The sequence below is a fragment of the Notamacropus eugenii genome, chromosome 6, assembly GCF_028372415.1.
Source record: "Notamacropus eugenii isolate mMacEug1 chromosome 6, mMacEug1.pri_v2, whole genome shotgun sequence".
NCBI classification, from domain to species: Eukaryota; Metazoa; Chordata; class Mammalia; order Diprotodontia; family Macropodidae; genus Notamacropus; species Notamacropus eugenii.
The window spans coordinates 128,877,204-128,902,294 of NC_092877.1; positions in this window are offsets into that span (position 1 = coordinate 128,877,204).

Here is a 25,091-nt window from a genome sequence, read left to right on the forward strand (position 1 = left end):
AACAAAATTCCTAGGATACAGTTAAACAATTGTCAGGTAAAAAATATATTTGTCACGGCATATATTAACAAAAGTAAAAAGCATTAATGAGTTTAACATGTGATTTAAAAAGCATAAAATTAGCAAACAACCCCAAAATTATTATAAAAGAAATAAATAAGATTGGAGGAAAATAGATAAAATAGGGCAAACTTCTAAACAATTAAAAAAAAAACATGGAGAACTCACAAAAGCTGAGCACTCCCATGGAGGTCAGCAGAAGCAACACAAGAACACTTTCAATGTGTCCATGAAAAAAATTGCTATGCTCTATGAGCAAAACAAAATTGCAGTAGCTCAAAAGAAAAGTGGTGTCCATCAGTTTAGAGACATCTCCATCCCAAGTGTTCAGATGGACGATTTGTCCCAGACCTGTGGTAGAGCCTTCCTTGGTCTGATCTGTCACAGTCAGATAAACTATACTTTTATCACAACATTATGATGTCATTTTGATCCTCCTTGAGTACAAAGAATAATTACTACAATTTAACAAGGTTCTGAAAATTCTGGCTATACAAATATTGTATAAGAGAAAAATTTAAAATAATTATTAATAAATATTAATATCATATTAATATTATATATTAATATATTAATTATGTTAATACATTAGATAATATATTAATGAATATTAATCTTTATAGTAATATATATAAACATTAAAAATTCAAAAATATAAAAACAGGTAAAGAGAAAGTATCCGCATTAGATGAAAAATAAAGGTTTGCTTAAAAAAATGGCAGATAATCATCAAATAAGCTGTTTGACCCAATGACAAGCTTCACTACAGCCATAAGAAGTGAAACATGAATCACACGACTGCAGTAATAGCAAGATTTGAGAAGAATTAATAGAAAGGTAAGTTCCATTTAAAATAAATCCAAAATACATAAAGTATTTGAGGGCTAACCTACTAAGTCACAGTCAGGATGTATAAAATAATTATTACATAAGTCTTCAAGGGAAATAAATAGGTAAATGATATCAATGGAGTGGGGCTAATGCTTCAGTTGTTATTCAGCTGTGCTTGGCTCTTGTCACTCCATTTAGGGTTTTCTTGGTGAAATTTCTGGAGTAGTTTGCCCTTTTCTTCTTCAGTTCATTTTATACTTGAGAAAACTGAGGCAAACAAAGTTAAGTGACTTGCACAAGGTCAAACAGTGAGCTGGATTTGAGTTCACAAACAAGAGTGTTCTTGACTACTGGCCCAATGTGCCACCTATCTGCCTAACACTTTAGATTTTAGTTTATATTACAAATCGGTAATCATCAAAATTATGTAATACTGGTTAAAACAGATCAGTGAAATTAGAACAGATTAGACATAAGAACCAGAAATATTCCAACTTAATAAGCTAGTATTTTATGACTATTTTTGTGAACTAGGGAGATAATTACCTATTTGGCAAGAACTATTTGAAACACTGGAAAGCAATTTGTCAGAAATTAGAATTAAAGCAATATTTTACACTTGATATCTTTTATATCTTAGTAAAGTCTAAAAGATATAATTCATAAGCAGGAATATGTTTATAGATTTAGTTAGAAGAGATCTTTGATACGCCTTTTTGAAGTTAAACTCAAATATAAACAATGCTACTAAGGCAACTATAAGAATTCTTTCAGACCAGTCTTTTTCAGTTGTGTCCAACTTTATGTGGCCCCATTCAGGGTTTTCTTGTCAGTGATGCTGGACTGGTTTACCATTCCTCCTCCAGCTCATTTTACAGATGAGAAAACTGAGACAAACAGGGTTAAGTGACTTGCCTAAGGTAACCCAACTAGTAAGAAAATAATGCCACATGTGAACTCATGAAAATGAGTCTTCCTGCTTCCAAATCCAGTGCTTTATATAGTGCACCACCTAAGTGTGCCACATACTGCCTAAGAAAACCACATATTAATGTCATATATGTTATATTATATTTTTCTTCATTTAATTATTTTCTGATTAGAGTTTCATCTAGTTCTAGCCACTCTTAAGAGAATTGTTTTTTGAGCATCATGTGTTTGACGCTTCTGATCTAATATAGTTCAACCCTTTCATGTAAATGGAAGAAAAAATAGAGGCCCAGAGAGTTTAACTATTTCTTCAAAATCTTTACTATCAGAGGCAGGTACAAGCTCAACTCTCCTGATTTATAACCACATGCTTTTCCCAATTACTCAGAGCTTTCAGGAGCTGGATTAAGGGAAAAGAGAAAGGGATTAGTAGTGAGAGAGAAAGCACACGGTCTTCTGAGGGACTGTATGGCATAGTAGAAAAGGAAGACCTAGGTTGGAATCCCATCTTTCACATTTACTAGTTGTGTGACCCTAGGGGAATCATGGAACTTCTTTGAGTTATCTGTAAAATGCATATAGCATTAGTACCTGCCTCGCAAAGATCTTGTGAGAAAGAAATAAGATAATAAATATACAGCCCATTGCTATATAAATGCAAGTTTTAATTATTATCATTGTTTACTATAGACACTTACCTCGACTGATGGCGATTGGGCTCCTCTCATGACATTTACCCTTTTCCAACTAGCTATATGTGGTGGAAGGAATGTTGCAATGAAAGTTAGAAGATTTAAATTAATGATCCACTTGTACTATTGTAGTACATATATGATTCTAAATTAATCACTCTCCCCATCTGGGCCTTAGTTTCTTCATTGGTAAAATGACAGAGTGGATTAGATGACCTCTATAATGCTTTCTATTTCTTTAAAGCTGAGTGAGTCTATCATTCTGATTCTAAACAGGACCACAGAGAATCAAATGATTTTCTATTTCTAATGCCCATCTTTCCTTAAAGGGTCCCTAAGTAACTTCCTTCTTCTCCAGACCCAGTTCAAGCTCAAGTCTTCCCTGTGATAGAAGGTTTGAAGCAAGGGATGAAAATCTAAGCAATGAGATTAAGAAATGATAGTGACAGTATACCTTGGTAGTGTTTGGGGAGGGTATCAATAGACTCAGTATAAGTAAAGACTCTGAGAAGGGAAGAAATAGAATAAGAAGAGGCTGAGGCAAATGGAAGTTTTGGCCAAGAAAGGGCTTATAATGAAGAGAAGGAAAGGAGGATGTACTCGAAGAAGGCAGTGGGGAAGGGAATGACACTGATGGAAAAGAAGGAGCTAAAAAAGTTAAGTCAGAAATAGTCACTGTTACAAAATCAGACAACTGAAAGAAAAAAAATATAGGAAAAGGTTCTCCTTGCCTTGTGTGGCTGACCATGGATATACCTCAATATCTGTTCTCCTCATATTATTTTGATCTTTATATCTCCAGCATGTAGCATGGTACCTGATATGTAGCTAAATATTTAATAAATGCTTGTTGAATTTAATTCATTGGAGATAATATAGATCAAGAGCTAGAAAGGGACATGTGTGTCACCTAGTCTTCTCATTTTATATAGTCCACCTGACTTTATTTTTAAAAAATTATTTAGCATTTAATTTTGCCCGGTTACATGTAAAAAGAACCAACTGTTATCATTTGTTTTTCAAACTTTAAGTTCAAAATTCTCTCCCTTCCGCCTTCCCCATCCAAACTCACCACTGAGAAAGCAAGAAATTCAATATAGGCTATACATGTGTAGTCATGCAAAATGTTTACATAATAGTCAAATTGTGAAAGAAAACAGACCAAAAACAAAAACAAAAACTTCCACTCCAAAACCCTCAAGAAAAATTAAGGGAAAAAAAAGAAGGTATACTTCAGGCAATATTCAGAAACCATCACATCTTTCTCTGGGGAAATAAAGTATTTCTTATCATTAGTCCTTCAGAATCATCTAGAATCATTGTACTGGTGAGAATAACTAAGTCATTCACAATTGATCATCTTACAACTTTGCTGTTACTTTGTATACAGTACTTTTCACTTGTTCATGTAAGCTTTTCCAGGTTTTTCTGAGAAGGTACTACGTATTATTTCTTACAGCACAATAGTATTTCATCCTAATTTCATACTACAACTTGTTAAGCCATTCCCCAATTGATGGGCATTCCCTCAGTTTTCAATTGTCTTTGCCACCAGAAAAGAGCTGCTATAAGTACTTTTGTACATATCGTTCCTTTTCCTTTAAAAAAAAATCTCTTTTGTGAAACAGACCTAGAAGTGTTATTGCTAAGTAAAAGGGTAGCCATGACTTTATAGCCCTTCCAGGATAGTTCCAAGTTGTTCTACAGAATGTTTGAATCAGTTCACAACTCCATGAACAATGAATTAATATATCATTTTCCCCTACATTCCAGCACCATTTTTCATTTTCTTTTTCCATCTGATTAGCCAATCTAATAGGCTTTAATTTGCATTTCTCCTATCAATATTAAATTAGATTATTTTTTTTTCATATGACTATAGGAAAATTTGATTGCTTCATCTGAAAATTTTTCACGTCTTTTGCACATTTACCAATAGAGTAATGGCTCTTATATTTTGCAAATTTGATGCAGTTCTCTATATGTTGGAGAAATGAGACCTCTATCAGAGAAATTTATTGCATTTTTTTGCATTTACTATTGTTAATTTTATTTACCTTCATCCTATTCCACCCTCCATTTATTTTATTCTCTTCCCCCTTTCATCCTTTCCCTCCTCAAAAGCCTTTTGTTTCCAACAACCCCTTCTAATTTGCCTTCCCTTCTATCATCAGCCCTTTCCTATAGCCTTCCCCTCCTACTTTCCTGGAAGGTGAGAAAGATTTTTTTTATACCCAATTGAATGTATTTGTTGTTCCCTATTTGAACCAGTTCTGATGAGACAAAAGTTCCCTCACTCTTCCTCAGATCCCTCCTCTTACTCCCAGTTATAAAAGTTTTCCTTTCTCACCGTTTTTGTATGAGATAACCCCAATCTACTTCATTCTTTTCCTCTCTCCTCTTCTCCTTTGACCTCTGGAACATCATATTCCAAACCCTCTGATCCCTTAGTGTAGAAGCTGCTACTGATTGTGTTTCCACAGTACCTGAATTGTTTCCTTCTTGCAACTTGCAACATTTTCTCCTTGACCTGGGAACTCGAATTTGGTTACAGTATTCCTAAGAGTTCACCTTTTGGGAGCTCTTTCAGGAGGTGATTAGTGAATTTTTTCCATTGCTATTTTGCCTTCTGGTTCTCAAATATCAGGGCAGTTTTCCTTGATAATTTCTTGAAAGATGAAGTGTAGGGTCTTTTTTGATTATGGTTTTCAAGTAGTCCAATCATTTTTAAATTATCTCTCCTGGATCCGTTTTTCAGGTTAGCAGTTTTTTCTAATCAGATACTTTGCAATTTCTTCTATTTTTTTAATTATAGTTTTTACAATTTCTTGATTTCTCATAAAGTCTTTAGTTTCCATATCCTTTCTAATTTTTAAAGAATAATTTTCTTCAGTGAGTATTTGGACCTCTTTTTGCATTTACCCCATTCTTTTTAATTCATTGTTTTCCTCATTGACTTTTCTGGACCTTCTTTGACATTTGGATTAGTCTAATTTATTTAGTACTATTTATTTTCTTCAGCATTGCTTTGGGTTTCCTTTAGCAAGCTGTTGACTCAGTTTTCAAGATTTTTTTTTTTTGCATCACTCTCATTCATCTTCTCAATTTTTCCTCTATTTCTCTTACTTGATTTTAAAAATCCTCTTTGAGCTTTTCCATGGCCTGAGACCAATGCATATTGTGCTAAGATCCTTTGGATCCAGGAGCTTTGGTTTTGTTGTCTTCTTTTGATTGTATTGATCTGCCTCATAACTAATGACGTAAGAAAATACCTCTTCACGAGAAAGTAAGAATCTATAATCTGATTCTTGTTCCTCTGTTTGCTTTCCCCCCCAGTCAATTACTTGACTTTTGAGCTTTGTTATGTGGCCATCTCCAGCAGCAGCCTCCACTTCATCAGTGGTGCAATTGCCCTGGACCAGGGGCATGGCCTGGGGCTGGGGTTAGTGTCTGACATAGTTCCCCTCACAGCCAGATGAACGACCCTTCCCAACAACCTGTGAAACTGTCTTTAGCATTTGTGGGTTGAGAAGTCAGGATTCCACAGCTACCTGTGATTCAGCCCCATAAGACTTGCTCCCACTCTGTCCACACTGCAGGACCCATACTGAACTGTGCTTTGCTCCCAGCCTGGTGCAATAGATCTTTCCCATCAACATTCTAGATTGTCTTTGCTGGCAACTTGCTTCATTCTGTCATTCTATGACTTCTGCTGCTCTAAAGTTTGTTTAGATCCATTGTTTACAGATTATTTGAGGGGTTTGAGAGAGATCTCTATCTGGTCCATGCTTCTACTCTGCCATCTTTGCTCCACCATCAATTCTTCTTCGTGAATCTCATTAGTCCAAGAAGATTTCCTGTTTTTATCATTTCTTAGAAGGTATCACTTTTTTTGAATCACATCATACTCAGGTATACATCAATCTTTCTTTTGAACTTTGCCAATACTAATTACAATCGTGGACATGTATCTTATATTTCTTTGCACAAAAAGTAGTGTCTAATCTTACTGAGTTATCAGTTATTAGTGCTGAATGTTTAATTTGTATTTCTCTTGGATGTTTTATGTCAAATTTCCCCCCTGAAGTATTATGCTTAGTTTTGCTAGGTAGGTGATTCTTGGTTTTAATCCTACCTCCTTTTCTCTCCAGAGTATCATATTCCAAGCACTCTGATCTCTTAATGTAGAAGCTGCCAGATCTTGTGTTACCCTGATTGTGTTTCCACAATACTCAAACGGTTTCTTTCTGGCTACTGACAATATTTCCTCCTTGATGTGGGAGCTCTGGAATTTGACTACTATATTTCTAGGAATTTTCCTTTGGGGATTTCTTTCAGGAGATAATTGGTGGATTCTTTAAATTACTATTTTACCCCCTCGTTCTAAAATCTCAGTGCAGCTTTCTTTGATACTTTCTTGTAAGATGGTATCTAGGCTCATTTTTTGTCATGGCTTTTAGGCAGTCCAATCATTTTTATATTATCTCTCTAGGATCTATTTTTCAGGTCAGTAGCTTTGCCAATGTGAAATTTCACACTGTTTTCTAGTATTTTTCATTCTTTTGGCTTTGTTTTATAAGTTCTTGATTTTTCATGAAGTCATTAGCTTCCATATGCTACATTCTAATTTTTAGGGAATTGTTTTCTTCATTGAGATTTTGGATCCCCTTTTCCTTTTGACCAATACTTCTTTTTAAGGTATTCTTTTCCTCATTGGCTTTTTTTGGATTTCTTTTGCCATTTGGGATAGTCTATTTTTTAAACTTTTATTTTCTTCAGCATTCTTTTGGGACCTGTTTAGCAAGCAGTTGACTTGTTTTCCATGGTATTCTTCATCACTCTCATGTCTATTCCCAATTTTTCCTCTGCTTCTCCCAATTGATTTTCAAATTCCTTTTTGAGCTCTTCCATGGCCTGAGACCAATTCATATTTTTCTTGAAGACTTTAGATGCAGGAGCTTTAACTTTTATTGTCTTCTTGTTTTATATTGTAAGATCACTTCTTTGGCACCAAAGTAAGCTTTGATAATCTGATATTTTTCCAGTTTTTGCTCATTTCCCCTCCAATTATTTGAGTTTTGATCTCTTGGTCACGGTAATTCTCTGCTTACAGTGGGAATGTGGGAGGTGCATGCTGTCATCCTCCTACATCATCCTACAATCTCTGTGTCTGGAGCTCCAGAAACATTCACTGTCTCTGCCTCTGTCACTGCTGCTGTATCTTCAGTGGATTCTTTCACCCCTTCTGCCACAGTGGGGTTCGGGCCAGACTACTCTATTTTCTCACATGGGTCTGAAAGATTTTTTCCCCTGAACTTCAAAGTTGTCCTCAGTGCCTTGGGGCTGAGAAGTGTGGCAACCACTGCATCTGCCAGTTTGTCTAAATCCTCTGAGACCTGTTCAAGCTGTGTCTGTGTCAGCATGGCCCACGATGAACTGCAGTCTTCTCCTGGCTCATCACAATAGATGTTTCTCATTGACCTTCCAGGCTGTCTTGGGCTGAAGATTTGCTTCACACTGTCATACTGTTGTTTCTGTAAGTGCAAAATTTGTTTATAGTGATATTTTGCAGGTATTAGGTGGAGTTTGGGGATAGCTCAAACAGGTCTTTGCTTTTATTCTGCCATCTTGGCTCTGCCTACAAGATTGACTTTTTGATCTTAGCTTTCAGGAAGTTCATTTATTCTTATGTTCTCTTCTTGGACTGTTCTTCAGATTAGTTGATTTCTTATGTGATGTTTCATATTCTTTTATAGATTTTTCTTTCTTTATATTTTGTTTTATTATTCCTTGATGTCATAATTTTGCAAGCTTCCCCTTACCCAATTCTAATTTTCTAGGAGTCATTTTCTTCCTAAAGATTCTAGTTCATTATATTTCTTTTCCTAATCTTGTTGTGTTTTCTTTTACTCTATTTTAAATTTTTGCCCCTAAGTCTCTCTCCTTTGATTTTTCAATTATTATTTTTAAAGTCCTTCCAGAAATATTTTTGAGTAGCACCCATTTGGTGTTGCTCATTGGGGTAGGAAAAGTTTTTTTTTTTGTTTCTTTGCTTTAATACCCTCTTCTGAAGTTGAACCCCAGTCTTCTCTATTCCTATAATAACTTTCTATGATTGTGTGCTCTCTTCCTAGACTGCTCACTTTTTATTTTATAGTACCCTGTCCTCATTCATTTCTCTCCTCTGGTCTTAACCTGAAACCAGAAATCCCACCCTTCTATAAGGGTCCCCGGCCAATAGTGTCTACCCACCCCACTGCTTCTGCATGCACCTGGGCAGGAATTGGTTCCTTTTACCCCAGGGCTACGTCTAAGTATCACAGCTGAATATAATGTCCCTTTACAGCAGAAGTTGAAAAGTCCAATATGCCACACTGTCTGAGAGGTGAAAATTGTGACTGGGAACAAGGCAACCTCCCAACCCAGTTAGCCCCAGGATACAGTACTTGCTGTTTCAGTGAAACCAACCTGGAGGTGTTGAGACTTCACAGGGAGTAAACTTGCTTCCTAGGATTTTTCTACAAATATTGTCCAATACCCACTGAACCACTGTTCAATCCCAATTCTTGTTTATTGTTGCCACTATATGTTTGCCCTGAGGCAGTTTTGTTTGTATTGTTTGGTGGGAATATCTGCAGAGTCTGGGATTTTGTGACTACCTCACCACCTTCCTGGAATCCTCTTCAAAAAGACTTTGAAAATCAAGTATAAAAGGTAGATGGAAAAATGGGAAGAGAAATGAGAGTGATGTGAGAAATATTGAAAAACCAGACAACAACTTGGTAAAGGAGACACAAAAAAGTACCAAAGAAAATATCACCTTAAAAAACAGACTAGACCAAATGGTAAAAGAGGTACATAAAGTTAATAGGGAGAAGACTTCTTAAAAAGCAGAATTATCCAAATTAATAAAGAGCCACAAAAATACAGAAAATAACTCCTTAAAATGTTGATTTGGCCAAATGGAAAAGGAAGTACAAAATTTCTCTGAAAAAGATAATTTCTTAAATTTAGACTATAGCAAATGGTAAATTATAATTTTATGATAAATCAAGAAGAAACAAAACAAAACCAAAAAAATTGAAGACAAAGTGGAGTATCTCATTGGAAAAACAAAAAACTTGAAAAATAGATTCAGGAAAGAAAATTTCAAAATTATTGGACTACTTAAAGGCAATAATCAAGTAAAAGAGCCTTGACATCAACTTTTAAGATATTGTCAAGGAAAACTGATGTGATATTCTAGAGTAAGACAGTAAAATAGATTGAAAAACTTCATTGATCATGTCCTGAAAGAGATCTCAACATGAAAACCCTTAGGAATGTAAAACCAAATTCCAGATGTCTCAGATAAAGGAGGTTCCAGGGGTGGGGGGAAGGCATATTAGGGCAATGTGTAGTCAGAAGCACAACATTTTTGAGGTGTGATAGTGAAAGAAGAGATAGATTTAATTAAATGGGGAGAGAATAGGATGAAAGGAAACATAATTAGCAATGGTAATTGGGGGAAAATGAATCAAATTTCTTTGATAAAAGTCTCATTTCTCAAACATATTCAGAATTGAGTGAAATTTATAAAATAAGTGTTATTCCCCAATTGATAAATGATCAAAAGATATTAACAGTTTTCAGATTAAGTAATCAAAGAGATATATAGGCACATTAAAAATACTCTTACTCATTATTGATTGGAAAAATGCAAACTAAAACAATTCTGAAGTACTGTTCGCTTCCTAACTCTTAGACTGGTTAATAGGACAGAAAAGAAAATGATCAATGTTGCAGGAGATGTAAGGAAAATGAGACATTAATGTATGTTAGTGGAGTTGTGAACTGGTTCAACCACTTTGTAGAATAGTTTGGAACTATACCTGAAAGGCTATAAAACTGAAGATTTTTTGGGGGGGGACATAGCAATATTACTACTAGGTCTGTACCCCAAAAGAGATGATAAAAGGAAAAGTCCTATAGGTACAAAAATATTCATAGCAGCTCTTTTCTGTTGACAAGAAAAGTAGAAATTGAGGATATGCTCATCAATTGGGGAATGGCTAAGCAAATTGTGTATGGGATTATAATGGAACATTATTGTGTTGTAGGAGATGATGAGTAAGATGTTCTCAGAATAACCTGGAAAGATTTACATGAGCTGATGCTAAGTGAAATGTACCGAAAAAAAAATGAGTCAGCTGCTTGCTAAAGGAGACCAAAAAATACTGAAGAAAATTACGCCTTAAAAAATAGACTAGCCCAAATGGCAAAAGAGATCCAAATATACTATTTCCAAATAACAATATTGTAAGATGATAAGCTTTGTATGACTTTGCTTTTCTCAACAAAACAATACTCTAAGACAACACTGAAGAACTTATCATGAAAAGTGGTATTCATTTCCAGAGGAAGCACTGGTAATGTCTGAACACTCATTGAAAAATACTTTTAAAAACTGACTTATTTTTCCTGTTTTTTTTTTTTATTTTTACTTTTAGTCTTTGTTTCCTTTTATCACATGACTAATCTGGAAATGTTTGTAGCAAAAATGTGATATTCACAGTGCCTACAGGGGCTGTGAATATGCCAGCGCAGTTCTGAATTACAAAATATAACATACTCCCCACATGAAAGACAGAACCAAAACATTTATTCAAACAACAGAAAGCCAAATTAAAACACCAAAAAACCAAATCCATCATAGCAACAAAGAATTCTATACACAATAGTAATGCAGGGGGCACTACCATCTTTAAGCCTTCCCCCCATTAGGCTTCCCACAAACCAGCTCCTTTAAACAAAATCACAAACAAGCTCTCCCATTCATTCCAGTTACTGCCTGATTAGTCTTTCTCAGCTCTGACTGCTCTGCTTCATTTCCTTCTCCACCCATTCAGCAAGCTCCTCCCAACACAGGCTTATATGATTCAAACTTCCATGTGATCCATGCAGGTCACAGGGACCTATTAATGAATGGAAAAGATCTTCTCATTTAAATAACCATTACAATGTTTTACATGATTACACAAGTATAACCTATATCAAATTCCTTGTCTTTTCAATTGGAGATATGGCATTTGGGGAGAGAGAAAAGGAAAGAATTTGGAACTCAAGGGTTTAAAAATGAATGTTAAAACTTGTTTTTACTTGCAACTGGGGAAATAAAAAAATACATAAATGAAAATAAAATAAAATTATAGTTTAAAAATTCAGTATGTTTATTACAATGCTTACTTGAAAAAGACTTAAAGAAGGTAACGGACATCAAGTCCTTGAAGGGATTTTTTGCACTTAACCATATGAGTGGACAAGTGGGAACCACTTGTACGTGAAGGAGATACATTTAGTTTTGATGAATGGAGAAAGGTACTTACTTTAGCAAACTTAAAGAAGAGACTAGAATCAAGCTCATGGTCATAGATTTAGACATGGAGTTGACTTTAGAGATTAATTTACACAACCTCCCCTTTTTAAAAATAATCAAACTGTGATGCAAAAAAAAAAAGTTAATGGACACAAAAAGTTAATTGTCACAAACCTAGGAAGTGGCAAAGCTAGGATTTTTACATACTGTCCTCTGACTCCAAAATCAACCTGCTTTCTACTGTAACACATTGTAGCTGAATTCTTTTTTGGATATAGATTGGACTACAAGGTTTCTAAAGCCCTTTTCAACTCTGTGATTCTATGAGATAATCCTTACCCACAGCAGTATCCTATTTCTAATAGAGTGGGAAACACAAAATAATGTAATCACCAGAAAATTTGTAAAATCTCCCTTGCACTGATAGATGATAAAAACATCCCTTCATTCAGTTTTTAACACAGATAATATTCATACAGCAAGGTTTTTGGATTTCCATAAATCAAATGCAAGAATTTCTTGAGAGAGTATCAACAAATGAAATGAAGAAATAATGTTTGAATGAACGATACCTATTTTAAGCCTCATTTTGTGAAATTCATGTTGTGCTTCTGAAATAAATGTTACAGAATGTTCCATACCATGTCTTCCCTTGATTCTAATCCTTAGTACTCACGTCATAATTTCATATTAAAGTAATTCCAGAAAACAAAATATTTTCATATTGATAACCATTTTTGTTACTCTGTATTTTAGAGAAAGACTTAATAAGATCAGTGGCAATCAGATTGCTCATTCTCTGTCTTTCCTTTCATCAAAGCCATATATAAGTCTCATTACGTTTGCTGCTTATAGACATACATTCTATGACTGTAAAATACTTTGAAATGTCAAAATATTGTGTACAGATTACCTTAGAGATAAGCAGAATTGAGATGGCTTTCTAAAAAATTCAAGTCATATTTTCTTTTTCAATGTAATATATGATCTAAATATGTGACCTAAATATACATATATAATACTCTAGAGGACAGTGAACTTTGATTTCCTTATTTATAATGGAGAGTGTTAAACTACATAATTTTTATACTTGTTCGTTTTTGTATCTAGGTACAAATTAACACAGATACGGAATTCTGGAAAGTGATAACATTCATTTGAATTTGCACTATTTGAAGCTATATGTAATACATGGCAAGTGATTTCAGACCAATGCATATGTGCAGTAGAAATTCTAGTACAGTGACCACTTCATGGGATTTGTAAGTCATGCTAATCAGAATCTAGAAATATAGGGGATATAAGAGAATCAACTGCATCACCGAAAGGGAGAATAGGGTGTTAACTTATTATTCTGTATTTTTAAAAGGTCCTTGCATCTGTTATTTGCTCCCATCTTAGTTCTTAGTTAAGAAAACTTTGTATAAGATACTCTTCAATATGTTTCCTCCATGAACTTGAACAAAAGAGGACGCTATACAGATTTCAAGAGGGTCAAATTATAGTCACTGCTTTGTAAGATTCATTCAAAATACATAATTATTGGCAATTCCTAGCTCCTACTGGTCCTATGTATAAGAGAACATAGACAAAAACACCTCCCAGGATGAAAAGGTGAGGATGGTTAATAATCTAAACTTTTAGAGGGAGAATTTATATGGATATTGCTAAAGTCTGAAGAATTAAGGCCCCTTCTCTCAGGTATATCTTGTCTTTTATGTTCTCACTGTCATTATGCTGATTTCCACTAAATCAAGTACATTTTTAAACTTAGTCTGTTAGCCTGTTTCTCTGACTGCTGTCTATCCTGGTTCTAAAAGATGTGTCACAAGATCCATTTTCCTTAAACAGAAATTTTAAACGTAATTTGTCTCATGAACCTTTTGGAATACTAGTGAAACATAAGAACCTCCCAGATTACTTTGAAATAAAGAAGATACATATAATTACAAAGGAGACATTTTATTTTGAAATAAAGTTATAAAACGGATCAAAGGAAATATTTAATCAATTCATGTTATATTTTAAAAAGATACATATCCCTGGGGTAACAACTTCTTTAAAACAAAGCTTTAATGACAAATAAAGCTCAAATTTACAAAACTTTGATTGGCAAAATATTTTTGCACACATTTTTCTCATTTGATTCTTACATTCCATTACTGCGTACCTAAGGGAAATTAAATGACTTGCTCAGAACCCCAACACTTTTGAGATAGGATCTAAAGGCATGCCTGCTGACACTAATAATATTACTAGATGCTGACAAATTCCAATGGCTCTTAGTGCTTATAGCATAATGCCCACATTTCTTAACCTCATCTCTAAACAATGTGTACTGCACTAATCCTCTTCTGCAGAAAAGCTGCTCTGAAGATTGCTTTGATCCTCCTCTATTTTCTCATGTCATTCTCTTTACCTGAAATATCTCTCCTCCAACTAAACTCTTTTAAATTTTTAGGGATCAACTTCAATTCTACCTCTTCTGTGATCCCTTTAGTTGAAATGACTTTTTCTTGATAGCATTCAATGTCTATGTTATGAATAGGTCATTTGTCTTTCATCTCAGTTTCCTCTTTTGTAAAATGGGATGATAGTAATGCTTGCAGTTTATTTTAATTTTTACAGAGTTATGATTAGCAAAAGAAATGCAAAGAACTTTGCATATATTGAAGTATATGCAAATTCCAGCTATTATTTATGTAGAAGACATATATGTCTTACCTTGTATTTTAATTATTTTTACACACAGTGTCCCAAGTGTCTTGATAGTTATCAGTTATTAAAATTTCAAGCTACAATTAAGTTTTTGAGATATAGTGTATGTATGTATAAATGGATATAGATTATATAGCTCTTCACAAATAAATTATAATCTTGCATTTTTATGACAGTACTATAACAATATTAGTGTAAAAAACATCCTTTCCAGGAGAGCATTCCCAACTCCTACTTGTCTTGGTGAGATTACTTCTCCCTTCAGGGTTCTAGCAGTGTCCTGAGATATTGGACCTTTATGATTACTATTATTATTAATTATCATCATCATTCCTGCCATTCATGAGTCATCATTTAATTTGTTCCTCATTGATTATTGTCCAGTAATATGAACTAGCTTCTAGCAAGGAATGTTTAAGAAGATAGCATAATAAGAAAATCTGGCCCAAATATACCACCCACAATAGTTGGGATATGCTCTCTCACATATATCCACACAGTTCAGGAGAGCATATATTTGAACCTGCATGTGACAAAGTGATTAATCACAGCATGTGTTTACCAGAAATCCTTCTTTCTCCTTTTTGAAGTTCTCAAGAGTTCTCCTTCAGTATTACTCTACTGAGAGCCAAGGGCCCATGTCCTTTTGTATTTCTAAGACTATATTTCCTCATTATGTTTAGCTTGTCTTCAGTGTGCCTCTCAGATTTCAGTGAAGATGTTGCTTTCAATTACTGATATTCTGAGAACACTGCAATCAATGCCAATGGGAAACCCAAATCTTCTGACCTTTTGAAATTTGAATGACTATCCTCTAGTAAATGTCCGAGGCAAGAAGAAAGAGAGAAAACTTAAGCTTCCTTTTCCAAACAAAATTCCCTTCACCATCCCTAGACTAGATGATTATTAAAATGTTCCTGATTGTTGGAATTTATCAGAACTGGCCTGCTGTAATATATGGAAATCAAGAGATGACTCTTCCAATCAAACCCCAATATAATTCTTATATGGCATCATCTCATTTTGTCCAATGAGAAAAGTATTTAATTCTGACTCATATGAGAAACCTGTTTCTTAATTGTTTAATTAGGACATAGTGTAGTAAAATCAATTGTTGGGAAAACATTCTCCTCCTAAATACCAAGATATATTCTTCCCAAAATACATAAAGATTCCAGGAGGAAATAAGCTCAAGCTTCAGGAGTTTGCCAAAGGGACAAAGGAATTCTCATGTCTCCTGAGTCCTGAAAGGCTTTTGTGTAATCTTCATGAAAGTCTCCTTCTGCATAATATATAATTGTTGTCCTTCATCTTTGAACAGGACCAAAATGACTTCACCATGATAAAGTGAAATTTCAGTGTGTCCAACTGTGACTAATCAGATCAATATGAGCTCAGAATGCTCTACCACAGGATGGGCACAGATGGTCCATGTGAACATTTGGGGTGGATATCCCAAGTTGGGGCATCCTGCCTTTACTTTGTGCTGTGTCAATTCTGCTTTGCTCAAAGAGTACAGCACCCTTTCTGATGTGGGCATGTCATGCTGAGTAGTCTTGTGCCAGTGTCTCCCATGTTGCACAGTAAAATACACAGTTCTTCAGAGAGACCTTAAGACTGCCCTTATATTGCTTTTTCTGGCCACCATGTGATTGCCTGTCCTGTGTGAGTTCTCCATAAAATAGTCTTTTTGGCAAGCATACATTTTGCATTCAAACACTGTGGCCAACCCATTGGAGTTGTGCTCTCTGAAGCATAGTTTGAATACTTGGCAATTCAGCTGAAACAAGGACTTCAGTGTCTGGTACGTTGTCAAAATTTGGAAATTATCCATACCATATACAAATTAGATGAACACCTGAGACTTGGGAAGGTTTTCTGCGTTCACACACTTCATATGTGTTAGTGGTCATATTGAATCCAGGTCTTCTTGTCTCCAAATTTAGTCATTTTTCGTCATACCACACTGATTACATTGATGTCAATAACTAAACATTTGAAAATTATTTTTTTTCTTTTATGTACAGAGAAAATGTACATTTTTCATGAAAAAAGTGAAGTATATTTCATTTTACGTATATACATACACATATCTTGTATCATTCAGTATCAACTATTAAATTCAATATGGGTTGTGTATAAGACACACTTTGAGACACAAGAAGTGTACATGGTATGCACTGACCTCATGGCAGAGAGGTGAGAGTTAGAACTAAGTAAACAATATGGGTTTATTTGTAATAGCTCTGCTGTGATCTCCACTATTGCTCTCTCTCTAACAGGTATCAATTGGAGCTTAACCTTTCCACCCTTTATTGACCATCTCAACACACACTAATACACACACACACACACAAGATGTAAAAACAAAAAAGTGGCTCTCCTATTTTCTTTTGATGTTTTTGGGTTTCTTTTGTATCCTTAACAGAAAAGTGTATTTAGAAAACAAATGAAATTTTTTTTAGATTGAGCATCTTTTGTCTGATGCTGATGTTTAAACAGATGCTTTCAAAGACTCTAGAGCAGAAAGAAGTCCTAGTAAAAATTACTCATTTTATAGATAAGAAAGTGGAAGTTCCAAGAATTTTCGGAATTATAACTATAACCAAATCAGCAGACTTTCATCACAGAATAGAAAATTTAGAAGGTGAGTATGGTGCCATTTGAGGGAGCACTTCTCCACAACTGTTTTTCTCTTTTCTATTCATGTCTCTGATGGTTATTTTATCTTACGGTGCTTTCTTTTCCCTTGTATCTGGGAAATTTCCTCACCATTTCCTGACCTTGCCCCCTGAAACTGATACATATTTCTTTCCAGCAGAGGCCAGGGAATATAGAGTATGGGGACAGCTTTGTACTGAACTTTCTCACTTCCCCTTAATCTACTGCCTTGATCAGCCTGTCTTGATTCACCTAATAGGGACAGAATCATTTGTATCATTTGAGTGTTTCCTTCTCAGGTTACCAGTTCTACCCCCAGTGACCAGTGTTTCAGCAAGGTTGCGCGTTTGTGGTGTCTCATATCCCACTTCAACTCAATAACAGTAAAACTTTAGAAGTACCTCACATCTTTGTCAATAGCCATTGCCTCCCACTTCTTTGAATTGGAAAATTTCTCCTTGTATTTCTGCTTTAAGTAACCTTTACAAGGTTGAACAAATAGTAAATATCAAAATTAAATATTGAAATGCTTCTTTTTATCTGAAACTGTCTTTTCACAGTAGGGTTCTGAAGAGACCATTCTTATTTCTTTTAAAGGGATAGCAGGATTGGGGAACTTGCACCCTGAAGGCCACATGTGGACCACTAAGCCCTCAAGTGTAGCCCTCTGAAAGAATCCAGACTTCAATGAACAAATTCCCTTAATAAAAATGTTTGTTCTGTAAAACTTGGACTCAATCAAAAGACCATACCTAGAGACCCAGAAGGCCACATGCAGCCTCAATGCTTCAGGTTCCCCACCCCTGCGCTAGCACCTCACTATTTTTAAGATTCATTAAGAACTGCTCAATAAATACTAAAATGAGACATGGATTACAGGATGTCTCTATACATCAGATCTATGTCAAATCTATTACTGTGAAAGAAACAAAGAAATTCGTTTTGTATTAAAATAATATTGTTGACAAGCAAATGTTGGAATAAGAGAAGCTTTATGGAATTTAATGATTTTAACATACATTTAAAGTAAACAATAAAAGCCTCTCTGATGTTTAGGTGGAATAATGAAAGTGATGACATAGACAGAAATTGCTATCAAAAAATGAATGGCATTTTGAAAGGCATAATTGCTGGCACAATACCAATGCCAAGATTAAGAGAGTCAGAAAAATAGTACATATAATGACCCCCTGTGCCTAGTTTGAAGATTCTTACATTAACTCCAAAAGAAAGTGAAATTGGTTCTTCTTTCTTATATTTAGAGATTCTTAGTTTTGGAATGGACTTCAACAGTCATTGATTCCAATCTCTAAATGAAAACAATTACCTCCACAGCATCCATGATGACTGAGCATCTTTAATAGCAATTTAAATGGAAGGATCTTTCTCATTCATTAATAGGCCCTTGTAACCTGCTTGAATCACCTGAAGGCCTGTGGTGGAAGGAGCTTGCTGAACACGCAGAAAATGAAAAGTGGAGCACTACTGGGAGGAAGTGAGTGAGCACAGTAGGGGCAGAGGAGAAAGAACACATTCAGGCATGCACAGCAAGGCTCAGGATTGTGACTGTTTGATTGTGAGGAGGCCCCAGCAGAGGAGGGGGAGACTTGAGAATGACTTTGTCCCCTGCAATGAACATGCTTATCAACTTCTTGGTCACCATGAGAGATTTTGCTTTCTGGTTCTGGAATTTGGCTTTCTGGTTTCTAAATAAATATTTTTCTTCTGCCTTCTACATAGAGACTCTTTTATACTTTGCTATTAAGAACTACATTGGCATATTCATAGTTCCCATTAGTACTGTAAATATTATTTTGGTGATATATTTTGCATCATGAGCAAGGCAGCATGTAAGAAGGCATAAAGGATTTAGAGGAAAAAAGTAGTATCCCAGGTTGGGATGATTTAATGTATTCTTCCCTCACTAGATAATGGGCTAAAAACACCGCACCCTATGAAAACTGGGAAGTGAGGTTACAGGAGGGGTAATCTGGAGATTTGGAAAGGTATTTGCAAGGAATTCCTAATAACCCAGGGAAAGAGCTGGTGGGAGTAAGTAGGAGAGGCTAGATTTTATTAACACCTTTTCATATTATGTGTAGAAAACAGAGAAAACCTACTTAAAGGAAAAAAATTCAAATGGAAAAAGAATTAACTAGTTTATCTGAAAATTCTCAGCCTTTAGGCTCTCCTTTAAAGAGCAGGCTGGGGGATCTCAGGTAGGAAAAAAAAAGTGTTCATTTAGCTCAGAAGAAGCTGAAGGCTGACAAAACAAATGTTCGTATAACCTTTGTACAGATGCAACCGAGTTGACACAATGACATAAAGAAATCAGAGCAAGAAAGTGAAATAATGTGAGAAATTTCTCAGGCAGAAGTATGACCAATAGTGAGGCAGAAACAGGAGAAGCAAGGAGGGAACACATGGTTTAGGAAAAAATTGAGGATTTTACTCAGTAGAAGGTCACAGATATTTTGAGTCAGTTTACCCAAAGGATGTGGGTATCGTTAATACCCACAAGGTAATATCGTTACCTTGGATGGTGAGAATCAGTGATGAATAAGATGCAGGAGTATCTATAGATGGTGTGGACTGCTTGAAAGATACATGTATTAAAATCCTTTTGTATAGCAAACTTTTAGAGACTACAGTATGCAAGGAGGTAACAATGTAACTAATCTGTTAGCCAAGGCTGCACAAGGTTGCAGTAGGAAGTATCCTACTGACTCTGTGTGGCCTAGTGGAAACTGACCTTGGCATTTACTTAGGGATTGTATGAGAAAATTAAAGAGGAGATACTGAAGACTGCCATAATGATAAGAAATGCAGATGCATATTGGGATACTTCCTTTGCAGTTTAGCATAGGAACATAATAATGAAGACAGTTCCTCCTACTTACAAGCACTTAATTTTGACTATAATATTTGTGGAAAGAGGTCACCCTTTTCGGACTTGCTGGACAAAATTTCACAGTTAAGTGACTTAGGGAACTGGGGTAAAGACAAAATTCCTTGAGAGAGAAGAATAAATATACAGAGGATTCAGAATTCTAATACATGAACAAGGAGAGAATTGTTTACTGCTCTACTGAGATCAGGAGTAGATTTTGGAAACAAAGATGGTATTCCAACTAATTAATTGTATTGGATGTACCAAGAAAAGGTACTTGATACTACATAAAAAAGAGAAGTGATAAATGTTGGTACAGATCCTCCTCAACCCTTGTATCAAAGTTTGTCACACCTTCAGGGAGAATAGGAAGTTGGAGAAGTTCCAGCTCAGATTAAAGAAATATTCAAATAAGATTACATACCAAATATTGGAAAAATGGATCAAATTCTGTAACTAGGGTATTAATAGATGCTGAATCAGAAGCCTCCCTTATATATGGAAACCCTGATAAGTTTAAATATGGAACTCCTATCACCATCACAGGACTGGAAGGGGCTGAAATATCATCCAGACAAGTCAATCTAATGATGAAAATTAGATATTTACCTAAGAAAGAATATGCCATGGTCATTGTACCCATTCCTAAATACATCACTGGAATAGAAATATTGAGAGGTATGACTTTGAATTTACCTGAGGGGAGACATCAATTTGAGGAATTAATACAGTTTTAGTGGATAAAATAAAAATGGATTCAATCACTTTACCTGATTGGTCAGGGCTCACCAACAACTGCTGCAGTGGCAGGGTCAATTTTTGGAGTGCTCTGCCTAAAGATCCTGGGGAAATTGAGGCTCTGATTTGGATCTCAACCCTGAGCAGCAGCCCTGGGGTGAGGAGGGGAGCCAGAGTGGTAGAGCTGGAGAGAGGATTCTACTTGCAGATCCTGGGCAGAAAAGTTTTTGGTTGCTCCCAGACAAGTGCATAGGCCAGTAGTTTACTCCTCTCCTTTGATTGTGCCACCTTGGAAGAACTGAGAAGTTACACATCCCCAGAGTATATAATCATCTTCAAAAAGAAGTCAAAAGTCAAGTAACTGACTAAGAAAGTTCCCCAAAACAGGGAAAAAGAATAAGACAATAGAAGGTTACTTTCTTGGTGAGCAGATATCTTCTTCCATCCTTTTCAGAGAAGGAAGAGCTTTGTATAACATCAAAGGAAGACATAAAAGTCAAGGCTTCTGCTTCTAAAACATTCAAAATAAATATAAAATGGTCTCAGGCCATGGAAGAGCTCAAAAAGGATTTTGAAAATCAAGTAAGAGAGATGAAGGAAAAATTGAGAAGAGAAATAAAAGTGATGTAAGAAAATCATGAAGAGCAAGTCAGCAGCTTGCTAAAGGAAACCCAAAAATGCTGAAGAAATTAACATCTTTAAAAATAGATTAACTCAAATAGCAAAAGAGGGCCAAAAGCCAATAAGAAGAAGAATGTTTTAAAGAACAGAATTAGCTAAATGGAAAAGGAGGCTCAAAACCTTACTGAAGAAAATAGTTCTTTAAAAATTAGAATAGAGCAGATGGAAGCTAATGACTTTATGAGAAACCAAGAAATTACAAAACAAAACCAAAATAATGACAAAAGAGAAGACAATGTGAAATAACTCATTGGAAAATCACCTGGTTTGGAAAACAGATCCAGGAGAGGCAATTTAAAAATTATGGGGCTACCTGAAAGCCTTGATAAAAAAAGAGCCTAGACATCATCTTTCATGAAATTGTCAAGGAAAACTGTCCTGGTATTCTGGAACCAAATGGTAAAATAAATATTGAAAGAATCTACCAATCACCTCCTGAAAGATATCTGAAAAGAAAATCTAGGAATATTGCAGCCAAATTCCAGAGTTCCAAGTTCAAGAAGAAAATATTGCAAGCAACCAGACATAAACAATTTGAAATTTGTGGAAATACAATCAGGATAACACAGGCTCTGGCAATTTCTACATTAATGGATCTAAGGCCTTGGAATATGATATTCCAGAAGTCAAAAGAACCAGGATTAAAACCAAGAATCATCTATCCAGCAAAACTGAAAATGGTCATTCAATGAAAAAGAGAACTATCAAGCATCCTTGATGAAAGACCAGAGCTGAGTAGAAAATTTGACTTTCAAACACAAGAATCAAGAGAAACATGAAAAGGTAAACAGGAAATAGAAATCATAAGGAACCTACTAAGCTAAACTCTTTACTTTGTTACATAGAAAGATAATATTTGTAACTCTTGAAAGTTTTTTCAGTATTTGGATAGTTGGAGGGATTATACACACACACGTGTATGTGTGTATATATATATATGTATGTATGTATATATATATACACACACACATGTATATATGGCACAGGATGAGTTGAATAGGAAGGAATGTTATGCAAAAAATAAAATTACGGGGTATGAGAGGAGTATACTGGGAAGAGAAAGAGAGAAATGGAAATGGGAAAATTACCTCTCATAAAAAGACAAGTAAAATTTTTTCAATGGAGGGCAAAAGGGGGAGGAGAGAGGGAAAAATTGAAGCTTACTCATATCACATTTTGACTTAGGGAGGGAATAACATGCACTCTCAATTTGGTATGAAAATCTATCCTACGCTACAGGAAAGTAGGGAAGAAGGGATAAGTGGGGTGCAGGGGAATGATAGAAGGCAGGGCAAATGAGAGGAGTGGGGTAATTAGAAGTAAATACTTTTGGGGAGGGATAAGGACAAAACATAAAGCAGAATAAATGGAATGTCAGGATAGGATAGAGGGAAATATAGTTAGTCTTTCACAACATGACTATTATGTAAGTCTTTAACAAAACTACACATATATAGCCTATATTGAATTGTTTGCCTTCTCAGCGTGGATGGGTTGGGAGAGAGGAAGGGAGAGAAATTAGAACTCAAAGATTTAGGAGCAAATGTTGAGAATTGTTTTTGCATGTACCTAGGAAACAAGAAATACAGATAATCAGGTATAGAAATCTATCTTGCCCTACAAGAAAAGAGAGAAGGGGATAAAGTAAGGAAGGGGTGTGGTAGAAGAGAGGGTAGATTGGGGCAAAGGGTAATCAGAATGCACAGTGTTTTATTGTGGGGGTGAGCAGAGATGGGGAAAAAATTAAAACTCAAAATCTTGTGGAAAATAGTTTACTTCTTAAAAGTAAATAAATAAATTGAGAAAAATAAAGAAAAAATAATGAAGAACAGATCTCTCAAATGGGACCTGTTGGGTGCAAGAACAGCTCTTCATGTAGTTTCAGCAGAAAGTAGCTATGGAAGAAGAAACCTTCACTCCTTATCCTAAGATTTTAGGTCTCATTTTTTTGAGGGCAAATGATGGTGTACTTATGCTCAAGTTCTACCTTGAGACATTGTGTTATGTGTCATTTTGTGTGATCCCTGTTATCCTCTTGTAAAGTTCTATTGACACCGGTTACCTAAAATATTGTTTTATATGCTTATTTTCTATTATCCCTGTTACAAGTCTGTTGATACCTAGTGCACCACCAACCTAGGTAATGAATATGAAAGATCAGGGCTGAATATAGTAGCAATTTAAAAAGAAAAATCTTTCCCACTCATTAATAGGCCCATGTGACCTGCTTGAATCATTTAGAGTCCTAAGACACATGTGGTAAGAATAATTTGCTGAAGAGGTGGAACAGAAAGGGTGGAGCAGAACTGGTAGGAAGTGAGTGAGCACAGTAGGGACAGAGGAGAAAGGACACAGGCAGGTGTACACAGCAAGGCTGAGGCTTGTGAATGTTTGCTTTTGAGGAAGCCCCAGCAGAGGGGAGAGGCTTGGGATTGGCTTTGCCCCCTCCAGTTAGCATATTTATAAACTTCTTGGTCACCATGACAGATTTTGCTTTTTGTTTCTGGAATATGGCTCTCTGGTGTCTAAATAAATATTTTTTTTCTGCTTTCTATGTGGAGAGTTTTTATACTTTGCTTTTGAGAACTACACCGGCATATTCATAGTCAATAGTGGTGATGTGAATATTATCTGGCAGTACAGCATCCAGCCTTTGCTTGAAATCCTCTAGCAAAGGGGAACACAAGCATTAACTCTAAGGCGATTTTTTCCCCTTTTGGAGACTTCTAATTTTATGAAGTTGTTGTTGGTTGTGGTGTATTTTTTTAAAATTACCTCAAACTTCAATTTGCCTCTTTTTAACTTCTACATATTACTCCTAGCTTTGTTCTTTAGGTCCAAGAAAAATAAATTCTGGAAAACAAGTTCTATTCTGAGTTAATAAGCAAATTTGTTCATTGTTTCATGTTTAGACTGATCAGGTTCACCGATCGGTTTACTCAAGCGGTGTAGTTATACTAGTGTGGTATCCAATGTGGCAGGCATCTCCTCCCACCTCACTATGGCTTAGCTCAAGTAGTCAATCTGCCTTCAAAGCAAAGGATCTAGATTTTTTTTTTTTTACAAAGTGAATGGCCCAGCACAGATACCACCATCTGTTTCTCATTCACTATTCTGGTTCAGAGCCCTGGAAGATAATCTTTACGCATTATAGGGGATATTTTCCTCTCAGTGAATCTCTTGAGTCTCTGTTGGCATACTTCCAATTTACACAAAGTCAGTCACTATGACATAATTAACACTTAAAAAATAAATCTCCATCCTTCTGCAGGGGAAGGCGTAGTGAAGTGGGATTTTCCATCTGATGTGCCTCACATTTCATACTGCATTTGCGTACAACCTGATCTCCATCCTCCTTCAGAAACTGGAATGGAACTCAATTATGAACATTCTCACAGTTATTTGTACCCTTAACGTTCAAGTTTTTTTTCTTAACCCTCATAGATTAATAAATTCCCTTTCCCATTCCCTTCCCCACTTTCCAATTCCTTACTTCCATCTCCCTCATTTCTTCCATCCCAAAATTTTAACCAAA